Source organism: Triturus cristatus, chromosome 11, assembly GCF_964204655.1.
Source record: "Triturus cristatus chromosome 11, aTriCri1.1, whole genome shotgun sequence".
Lineage (NCBI taxonomy): Eukaryota > Metazoa > Chordata > Amphibia > Caudata > Salamandridae > Triturus > Triturus cristatus.
Window position 1 is genome coordinate 100,432,589 of NC_140594.1, and position 11,414 is coordinate 100,444,002.

General features: G+C 45.7%; 1 long non-coding RNA gene across 1 annotated transcript; it reads right to left on the reverse strand.

Annotated features, from left to right (window-relative positions):
- Window positions 1-482: 482 nt before the first annotated feature.
- LOC146783414 (uncharacterized) lies at window positions 483-2,108 on the reverse strand. The gene is made up of 5 exons (XR_014970445.1): window positions 2,051-2,108; window positions 1,741-1,839; window positions 1,440-1,615; window positions 1,173-1,284; window positions 483-811 (listed from the first exon to the last, which is right to left on the reverse strand). It is a non-coding gene; the product is annotated as an uncharacterized LOC146783414 (long non-coding RNA).
- Window positions 2,109-11,414: the final 9,306 nt, after the last annotated feature.

The following is an 11,414-nucleotide window of genomic DNA, read 5'->3' on the forward strand; positions in this document are numbered from 1 at the left end:
TGATCGGATATTCCTCTGGGAAGGTGCACAATCTCCAGGACCTTCTCTAGGCTTGTTGGGGAGGCAAAGAGATAGTCAATCCTGGACATACTGTTGTGGGCTCCTGAGTGATATGTGTATTGGCGCACCGTGGGATGGCGTGTACGCCAAACGTCCACTAGCCCCAATGCGTTCGTGAAATCTCGCAATTGCGTGGAGGTAGTCCCTTGGTCTCTTGGCGGTAGTTGATCCCAGGAAGCGTCAAGAGAGCGTTAATATCGCCCCGTATAATCAGTTCCCCCAGGGGTAAGGTAAGCAGGAACGTACCCAAGGCTGGGAGGACGAGGCTGAGAAGTGCAGGGGGAACAAATATTTGAAAATATATATATAGGAAACTCATTCAATACAAAACAAAATGTTTTAAGACAACTGACAAAGACAAATATATATGACTGTGCATTGTGTTGTCATAGTGACCAAATATGACCCTAGAAACAAGTCAATGATTTCTCTATTTCTATTTTATTGTTTATCAAATTTCTTTTTTATGTACATATATACAATATATCAATTCTTGTCTCTTTCAGTACTTTTTCTAGTACAAATTATTGCTAGTGTGAATACTAAATCATTATATATTTTAATTGGATAATTTCATTATGTTTCATCTAGGCCAAAAAAAAAACCTTGTCAAACATGGCTCTATTGAATTTAGTTAATCAATCACTATACTTTCGATATCAACAGAATTGTTCATTTAAAACATGGGTTTATTAGATCTACGTGTGTTTCGGCGTTCAGCCTTCCTCAGGTAGCCATGATTCTTTAACTCCTATGACACAATAAGAAAAGACAAACTATGGTCATTTATGTACAACAACTAAATCAAGTGCACAGTCAATAACAAAAACAAACAAAGAACACATAATTCTATTACTCATACATTATTTACATGTTAGTCCCAGTTACATATAATTCAGCTGCAAAATTCGTGATGTTTCAAACCAATGCGCATAATTAGTGGCATAAATCACTACAAATATTGGGGAAAGGTGTGGATGTGCCGCTAATCCTGGATAGTGAGGGCCGTTGTATTTTAATCGCCAGCCAAAAACAGACCAGGTACGCTTATGGCCTAACTAATCCATACTGGTTATGTAGATTTAATAGTAGCTAGATTCAAGGTTACATACCTTATGGCAATTACTATGATGTCAATATCATATGACTGTACAGTCAGGCGCGAGACACGCGCTCTATCACCCGTTGTTAGGCACGGATTAACCAGGGTCTACACCAACGTGTCTGTGAATAAAAAATAATGAGCTGATCAACTCAGTTCTGCTGGCCTCGTCTAAGACCATGAGGGCTCAATATGTACATAACGTGGTACAGCGCACTTGTATGTAACAGGTGCATAATATTTAACTAGAGTAAGTTTAGAAAGGGAACCGAGTTACCTAACGATCTTCCGTCTCAGAAAGCTCCCAGGTCTGGTTGTAATTGGTACAATGTCGTAAAAAAGTTTTCAAGGAGTCTTTAATGCCCCGTTTTGTTCAAGATTTGCAGACAGTCACAGGGAGTATCACGTGACAGATTAATCCGGGCAAAGGTGCTGCTCAATAACGGGACGTAACTAAAAAACCCAAAAGAAAACGAATGAGCAGAGATAGATTGCATTTAAAATGTTTGAAGAATGGTAGAACCTATTCTAGGAACTACCCACGAGTATAGACACAATAAATGTGTGTGTATACTTACTCATAGCCGATGTGATTTCCCAAAGCTACGATATTGAGCCGCTAACAAGGCGTTTTGGATAGAAGTTGCTGCTTCTGGGCTGGAGCACAGCAACGTGATCTGTAAAGAAGAGCACGAATTCGATACCGGTTAATCATGATGCGCTGTTCCGATATCTGACACGTCTATGCCTCAAAGATGGCGCAGATACCCTCTTTTGTGTCAATACTCGAATAGGTTTGTAATTACTCTATTTGAATGGCCCTCTATGCTGACCTAACAAAGAAAACAAGCTAAATATGCGCTGCACTGTCGGTCTAAACGGACTCACCCGGTTACTTCAGTGTTCTATCGGATTAAGGACCGCTGTGTCCGTGTCCGTGGTAGAGATGAAAACAGGACCATATGCCCGGAATTGAATATATCCCCTTGGCTCATCGTTGATAGGTTAAAGGCCACACGCCATCGTCTATGGTGTCCAATGGCAGTCGTCTATAGAGAAATATGCAGGGGGAACATACACCAAGACCAGGTTGTAGGCTCGTCCTTCCCACTGGCAAGAAAGTGCCGCAAATCGTCCTTGGTCATCTGTCTGGGTGCCCTGTATTATTAGCGGGTAACTCTTTCGAATCAGTATTCCCACCTCTCTGGATCCCGATGTGAATTTGGCGTGTGCTATCATTTTGAAGCCCCATCTATCCAGGGCTTTGGTGGCTGTCCCTACCAGATGTGTTTCTTGTAAGAAGACCACTGAGGGAGTGTGTCTCTAAAGATGTTGTAATATCAGCCCTCTCTTAATTTTGTTACATAACCCGTTTACATTCCAGGACATAAAGGTGAGAGGGGGCTGGACTTGTGTGTGTCCTCCGGCCGTGAATGTGCACGGTCAGTAACTACGTCCCCCAAGACCCTAAAGCGACTGTGAGGCATTGGAGCTGTGTGTGTGAGTTAGTGGGTTCCATGCGTACTAACCTTGAGGTGTGTGGTATCAGCTTTAAATGATTAAACCTATAGGAAATAACAAGTGCAAACTTGAACAGTAACTTAAACAAACCCCCCCACCCCCCTCCCTGCCTCCCTGCTAGACGGATTTCCAACTACCCGCCACCCCTACTGTGTAGAGTGCTTTAGTTCCATAAAGAGTACTTGCGTGTGTGGGGAGAGAGCATCCGGAGCACTCTGAGAATCCGCTTGCTCAAGGACTTTGGATAGTTCAGATCGTTACAGTAAATATAACATCGGAAAAGAATAGAAGGTTCATAGGTCGTGACCCATGTGTGCCAGTGCCTGTAGTGTTGTGTCGTAATGTAAGGCTTTTGGCGTTCTTAGTATTTCTGTTGCGAAGTAGGTGTTTCATTCCTCTGTGTCTGTCTGAGGCTGGTCGTTTTCTTCACCTACTGGTCTCTGGCCTCGTGCTGTCAGATCTGTAGGGCGACGCTGTTGTTGCCTGCTGTGTTTTTTCGTCCCATTTACATGACGCCAACCCTCCAGCCAGTCGTGGGCATCTTCGGGTGTTTCGAAAAACCAGGTTTTTCTGTCCACCACTACTCGGAGCTTTGCTGGAAACAGCATTGAGTAGGTGAGTTCCCTGCACCTAAGTTCTTTCTTAACCTCGAGGAAGCTTCTTCTCTGCTTGGTGACCACCGCCGTGTAGTCTGGGAAGAAAGAGATTACTGAATTCTCTATGTGTAATGGCGGAGCCACTCTTGAAGTTTGGAGGATGGCGTCGCGATCCCTGAAGTTAGAAATTCGAGCAAGGATTGGTCTGGGGCGTGCTCCAGGGTTTGTTTGCCGCCCGGCACTCTGTGGGCCCTTTCTACCGAGTAGAAACCGGAGAGCCCCCTCGGTTGAAGCTGGGTCTTGATGAGCTCCTCTATGTAAAGGTCCATAGCTGGCACCCCTTTGGACTCTGGAACTCCAGTAATACGCACATTGTTGCGTCTCGACCTGCCTTCCTGGTCGTCCAGTTTGGATGGCATCTGTCGGTTTTGTGCTTCTAATTGTTGGACCTTTCGTTGTAGGGTGGCAGTATCTTTCGTAAGTGACGCCGTTGTGTGTTCGACTGCGGTGACTCTGGAAGCCATCTTCTGAAAGTCTGCTCGTAGGAATGACACATCTGCAGAGATGGATCCCACTGTTTTTTGGACGATTGTCAGAGCGGACATTAGATCTTGTAGTGGGACTTCTTGCTGACCTTCAGTTGTTGGGTTGGATTCTGTAGAGGCCCGTTGGGCGGCTGTGTCTGTGGTGTCTTTGGAATACACATACTTGTCCAGTTTGACTTGTGGGGTCGTGCGTTGGCCCCGGCCCCCCATTGGATCTGTTCTTCGGGTGGGCCCCTTCAGTCAGTCGGATGTCGTGCAGTACTCACCGCCGCCTGCCGTGTGACTGGATGTCGCTTGCCGCCTGTCGGGTTTCCTGCTTCACAGTAGGGGTAATTGTGATGGCCACTGGTCCCGAACCAGGCAAAAGGTTGTCGAGATGTCCTCAGTTTTCAGGTTGGGGCCAGAGCCGGTTCGCCCGGGGCCCCAGGCGGGCTCCACTAAGTGCGGTCATCTGCAGAGCGTCTCCAGTGTCACACACTAACTGTCTGTGGTGGACCTGAGATTATTTGGTACGTGGATTAGGCCATGTAGCGCCTACATGCGTATCGGGCCCTCACACGTGAGCCTTGATTATCTGGTGCTGTAAGGTGGTCACAAGTCTGGAATCTTGGGGGTGGGATAATGCCTCTCCTCGTGTGTCTTTTGTGCCCCTTTGCCGAGCGGTATATGTGCCCGCGTGTCAACAACGCCGAAGTGCTGGGCAGTCCCACCTTCCTGAATACAACTGCGAGTCTTACTGGGGGGGGGAGGGCACACGGTCTTTTCTGCGCTGTGGAGGGCAGGTATGTCTGAGGTGCCTGGCTGTGTTCCCACCGCCTGGAAGTTGTTGTTCACTCCTTGCTGTCTCGCTCTACCCCTTTGGTGTTGGCTCTATCTCTTTGGGGTGACGTTTCATTTGGGGCCCCTATTTTGTATCTTGCCGTGGGCTGCACCCCATTCGTAGCACCTGGAGTCTACAGGGGTCTGGCCGCGAGCCCTGGTGAGAGTGGTGGATGTGGCCGGCTCCCACTCCTGAGCGCTGCGGATGCCCCCCTACAGGGGTGTGAGGGCCTGCTGGTAGCAGACCTCGAGGTGCAAAAGGGCCTTTTCCACTCGCCGGGAGCTGCCGTGTGTTATGTGGGTCTTGTGACGTCTTGTGGGGCCGTCCCCACTACAGGGCTAATGCATGCTTCAAGGGTGCTGAGACACAGTTGTTTGGGCCCGCTCAGCGCTGCTCACCTCCTTTCGTTGTCCAAGTGCCGCGGCGAGTTGGGCAGGGCCGTGGGCCGCTTGTGCACGCGAGGCCGATGCTGCAATCACGGCCGCAGGCTACTCCGCTTCGTCTCCCCACAGGCCGGTGAAACAATAACGCCTCTGCGTCAAACGCGGTCAGAAGGAGCCGCTGATGTTCCGATGCAGTGAAAGTGTCCTTGGGGTCTGATTAATTTACGGATCAATGAGCGGATTTTGTGGGGAATCCTTCGCGCTCGACTGAGCTCTACTCGGCTGCGGCCATTATGCTCGGCTGCAAGCCACGCCCCCAACACTATGACTTTTGACACACATTTGCTTGCATGAGAGTGCAAGGATTAGTTTCTCTGAAACCATATTGCTTACAATTCCACTTCGTAAATACTCTATGACGACATCTTGAACATTTAGTACACAGCCTGAACATGCATTGTGCAAATGTTGTTGTTTATTATTTCATCCGTGAGGCAACATTGCTATCACAAAGACAATAAACAGTGTCAGCTCAGCCGGAGCTTCGACACGGAAGCATGGATACTGTTGTTATAAATACACATGAATTTCAGTGTTCAAATCAGTGGAGCTCTCTATCATTGCGAGGTCATCGCTGTGTGGGAGTCTCAGCTCAGCTGATTCCTGTTTCCCCGCTGTGAGGAGGGATGACCAAAACGGAGTCGTACATACCTTGCCTTCAAGTAATGGTGAGGTAGATCGCCCAATAGGGAATTCTTGGCAGAACACCCCCCCCCCCCCCAGGCAACTAGGTTAGGGAGTTCATAGTAGGAGAACACTATACCCAGTACTTAAATGATAGCATATATACTCTGTTTTAGCACCATGGTGGAATTGTTCATTTTTTTCACCGTCCTTATATTGCTCATCACTTTTATCTGCTTCTGTCTATTGATTATTGCAGTGCATATCATTTTATACAAGAATCACAATGGTTCAATAAATATTGAAAATGCCACTTTCTGTATTTCTTGTGCATCTCTCTGAACGAGCATAAGTGACTGAGCAAAAAGGTTCTAGATCTCTTATAATGATTGGGGGATCAGGGTTGTCATGTTCTGAGGTTCTCGAAACCATTTGTCACCTTGTTAGGGTTAGAGGTACTTATGGTGGCACTGTGAGCTAGCTGGTCGATAGGCTAATATATTCTGAGGGGACGCATAGAATAAGTCTGGCACCATCTCACAGTTTATGTTGTTCAACAAATGCAGTTCCTAGTGAAAAGTGGAAACCGTATGGCATGGGGCCGCCAACATTGGTAGGTAGGGTTCCTATTTAATAGATCACCTAAGTAGTTCTCTCTTGCATACGCAGAGAGCTCTACTCACCACCTAACCAGAGACATCCATGGTGGTAGGGACTATCCTCTCCAGCTAAATAAGTAACCCCTATGTATTAACTGTAGGTTGTTCAAGCTTGATTATCCCATTGTGTTACCTTCTCTGAAAACCATACACAATTATGTCTGTAGAAGATGACCTTGAAGTAATTAACATTACTGAGAACTGCAGACATGCAGTTGCTCAAAATCTACTACAACATGGCCTCACACTTACGGGTGGAGATGTTACCTTCATGGTTGAGGCTTACAATTATACACCATATGAAAAAAATAGAAATACCTTTAACATACCATGAACACAGAAATTGGTTTGATGGCGCCCTACCAAAAACAACTGAAAATGTTAGACTAGGTACCCTTAGCAATGAGGGAGCAATATGGCCCGTCTTAGCTGGCTACACACCACATCCTAATGTTGAAAATGTATCGCAGTACAACGGCATGGACTATATAAACACTTAGTGACAATATCCAGATGTGTGACACAGTTCGCTAAGTGAACATTAACACTAAACTCTGCACAGACTGCTCAAGCTGCACAATCACAACAAGCTACACTGGGCATTAGCCCACATACACTAAATGCAGTCATGGGCAAGGTTACATTCAGACAAGAGGAAATTTTGTTCTGGATTGCACAAAAAATAAGCTTGAAGCGGTGTTTGCCCATACAGGACCACAGGAAAAACGCATACTATTAACAGTTTCCTTGCTGATGGGGATGGCTCTCTCTGTGGAAGACTGCACCACTTGAGGTACAGTTTTTACTGCATTATATATCAGAAAACATGGTCTCCCTTTATTTGCTGTTTTGCCAGAGGTGCTAAAACAGATTCAAAATGAGCATGGGACTGCACCTGCACCTGCCCTGGACTTGGGGATGAAACTGATGGGCAATTTTGCCGCAGTATTCGCCATAGTGTTAAGTAACAATGAAGGGTAAGCAGCAGTGTTGGCTATGTGCCAACGTCTAAGGGATTTGGCTCTGTGACAACAGGAGCATGGAGTCCCTAAAATTATCAAAGTGATCTATACTACTCTAGGTAGAGATAATTTGGGAGCCAGACCTGGCAAACCACACCTAAATAGTAATTCTGAAAAGTATAACTCTAAGCAAGAACCCTAGTCTTCCACAAAGAAGAAGTGGGGTAGTAAAAAGTTAAAGAAAAAACGACTTATGGCGGCACTGTGTATCCTGACGGGGTGCACAGAATCGGTCTGGCATTATCCCAACATGTATGTTGTCCAACAAGCGGCAGTTCCTAGCGAGAACTGGAAACCGTACGACACTACCCTACCATAATCAACCCAATATATCCCTTTCCAATCTACCCCACACTACTGTAATCTACTCCTCTCCACCCCAATCTACCCCACTCCACTCCAATCTACCCCAAACTACCTCACTCCTATCTATCTCACTCGAATCTACCCCACTCCACTCAAATCTACCCATTCACTCCCATCTACCCTACCATAATCTACCCAATCTAGCTCACTCCAATCTACCTCACTCCACCCTAATATACCCCACTCCACCCCATTCTACCCCACTCCAATCTACCAAAATCAACTGCACTATTCCCCAATCTACCTCACTCCAATCTATCCCATTATATCCCACTCCACTCTATCCCTATCTACTGCACTCCAATCTACCCCACTCTAATCAAGTATACCGTACTCCACCCCAATTTACCCCATTCCACTTTACCCCAATCTACTACACTCCATTACACTCTACCCCAATTTACCCCAGTCCACTTCACTCCAGTCTACCACATGCCACCCACATCAACCCCATTCTAGTCCAATCTAAACCACTCCAACCCAATCCACCCTACTCCAATCTACCCTACCACACTCCACCCCAAGCTACCCGACTCCAATCTACCCCATCCAATCAGCCCCACTTCACTCTATCCCAAACTACTCCTCTCTAATCTACCCCACTCAAATCTACCCCACCCCATCCCAATGTACCCCATACTACTCTATCCTACTCTACTCCAACCTACCACACCCCACTCCAATTTACCCCAATCTACCCCACTTCTATCTTACTCCAATCTACCCCACTTCACTCCAATCTACCCTACCATAATACACCCAATCTGAAGTGGGATAGTAAAAAAGTTAAAGAAAAAACGACTTATGGCGGCACTGTGTATCCTGACGGGGTGCACAGAATCAGTCTGGCATTATCCCAACATGTATGTTGTCCAACAAGTGGCAGTTCCTAGCGAAAACTGGAAACCGTATGACACTGCCCTACCATAATCAACCCAATCTATCCCTTTCCAATCTACCCCACACTACTCTAATCTACTCCTCTCCACCCCAATCTACCCCACTCCACTCCAATCTACCCCAAACGACCCCACTCCTATCTATCTCACTCGAATCTACCCCACTCCTCTCAAATCTACCCATTCACTCCCATCTACCCTACCATAATCTACCCAATCTATCTCACTCCAATCTACCTCACTCCACCATCATCTACCCCACTCCACCCCATTCTACCTCACTCCAATCTACCCCAATCTACTGCACTATTCCCCAATCTACCTCACTCCAATCTATCCCATTATATCCCACTCCACTCTATCCCTATCTACTGCACTCCAATCTACCCCACTCTAATCAAGTCTACCGCACTCCGCCCCAATCTACCCCATTCCACTTTACCCCAATCTACTACACTCCATTACACTCTACCCCAATTTACCCCAGTCCACTTCACTCCAGTCTACCACATGCCACCCACATCAACCCCATTCTAGTCCAATCTAAACCACTCCACCCCAATCCACCCTACTCCAATCTACCCTACCACACTCCACCCCAAGCTACCTGACTCAAATCTACCCCATCCAATCATCCCCACTTCACTCTATTTCAAACTACTCCTCTCTAATCTACCCCGCTCAAATCTACCCCACCCCATCCCAATTTACCCCATACTACTCTATCCTACTCCACTCCAACCTACCACACCCCACCCCAATTTACCCCAATCTGCCCCACTTCTATCTTACTCCAATCTACCCCACTTCACTCCAATCTACCCTACCATAATACACCCAATCTGATCTACCCCAATATATCCCCTTCACTCAATCCCGATCTACCCCATTCCAATCTACTCCAATCCACCCCACTCCATACTCCAATCTAGTCCACCTTACCCCAATCTGCTCCATTTCAATTTACTGCTCTCCCCCACTCCAATTTACTCCACCCCAATATACCCCATCTACCCCACTCCACCCAACTCAAATCTACCCCACCCCATTCAATGCTTATTTTTTTTTTATTTTGCTTGAAACCATCAGACTTGAAGGTTGTGTTTTCCAGTATTTCCAAGAGCTGAACGCAAACAGCTAACTATAACGAAACTCTGTGCCATGTGCCCAAATTCCGAAACACATATTTTCGGCTGCCTGTCGCTTTTATTGATGAAGAAACTGTAAACAAAATAACTTTGTTTAAGACTACGGCCAAACAGCATGTGTTTTTATGAATTAACTTTGCAGCTGTGTCACACTTACTTATTTGTCAGTTTCCTTGTTTATCATTTAGAGGGTGTTTTACTCATAATGAAGCACACAGTGATTTCACAAGTTGTAAGTTTCACCTTCACCTCTATCCACCCCATAACCCTAAAATCCCCTTATCTCCCTCTACTTCTACCTCTAGCCACCGAACCCTGAAATCACCCATACCTCTATTGACTTCTAGCCACACCAAACGCTAAAATCACCCTTACCCCCTTTAACTCTACCCACCCCTAAACCCTCAAATCATTCTTACCTCCCTTAACTTTACCCACTCCTGAACCCTAAAATAATTCTTAACCTCTATGCACCTCAAACTCTAAAGTCACCCTCACCTCCATTTACCTCTTCCCACCCCCAACCTTCAAGTCACCCTCACCTCACTTTACCATTACCCACTCAGCGCCCTCAAGTCACCCTGACCTTCCTTTACCCCCACCTACCCGCTAAAGTCACCCTTACCTCTCTTTATCTCTCCTCACCACTGAACCCTCAAATCACCCTCACCTTCCTTTACCACTACCCATCCCATTCCCTCAAGTCACCCTCACCGTCCTTTATCTCTACCCACCCGAACCCTCAAGTTACCCTCACTTCCCTTTACCGGCCGAACAACATGGATAAAAGAAATTGGCAAAGTCAATAGCTCTCCCATAGGTGAGATCTAATGGCGTTGCCAATGCTTGTTTAGCCTTACTGAAAATAGTGGCTCATATTTTCTCACCGTGACCCTACAGTTGTCTCCAAATGGCATGAGGGATTCAATGTTGTCCCTATAGCTACAAAGTTGTCTACCTGACAGCCATGAGGTGTAACCCAGTACAGAGAGAAAATGTAATAGCTGGATGTCACATTATCATGAGTGAAAATGTACAGGCACAAACATCATTCCTTTGAAAAACCACAGCTAGATGAAAATATCATTTTTACATTTCAAATAATCCCTGGTCCCAAGCAAGCAAGATTGTGATATCAGATTTGGGAGAAAAAACATTTTTGGGTACAATTTCGCATTAAGGTGCAAAATCACGTTTGATGCAACATCAACAGGAAGGACAAACCCGTTTAGGATAAAAAAAAATCATATTTAGAAGAACAACTCCATTTTAATCTAAAATCACTCTTGAGACAACATCAACAGGAGTGTGATACCACTTCTAACAGGAAAAATTACATTTAGGTGCAATATACTGTTTAGGCACAAAGTACCTTTTAAATGCAAAATCATGTTTAGGTGAAAAATAGGCAGCAATATGGAGACATGGTGAATCCACATTTAGCAGGAAAAATATATTTATGCACAAAATAACATTAGGTACAGATAAACCCTTTTGCAACACTAACAGGATGAGGGGGGTAAATTTATGAACAAAATACACATTTAGATGCAAGCCTAATTTTAGTTGAAACAATCACAGTTGGGTACAAAAATTACCCTTGATGTAA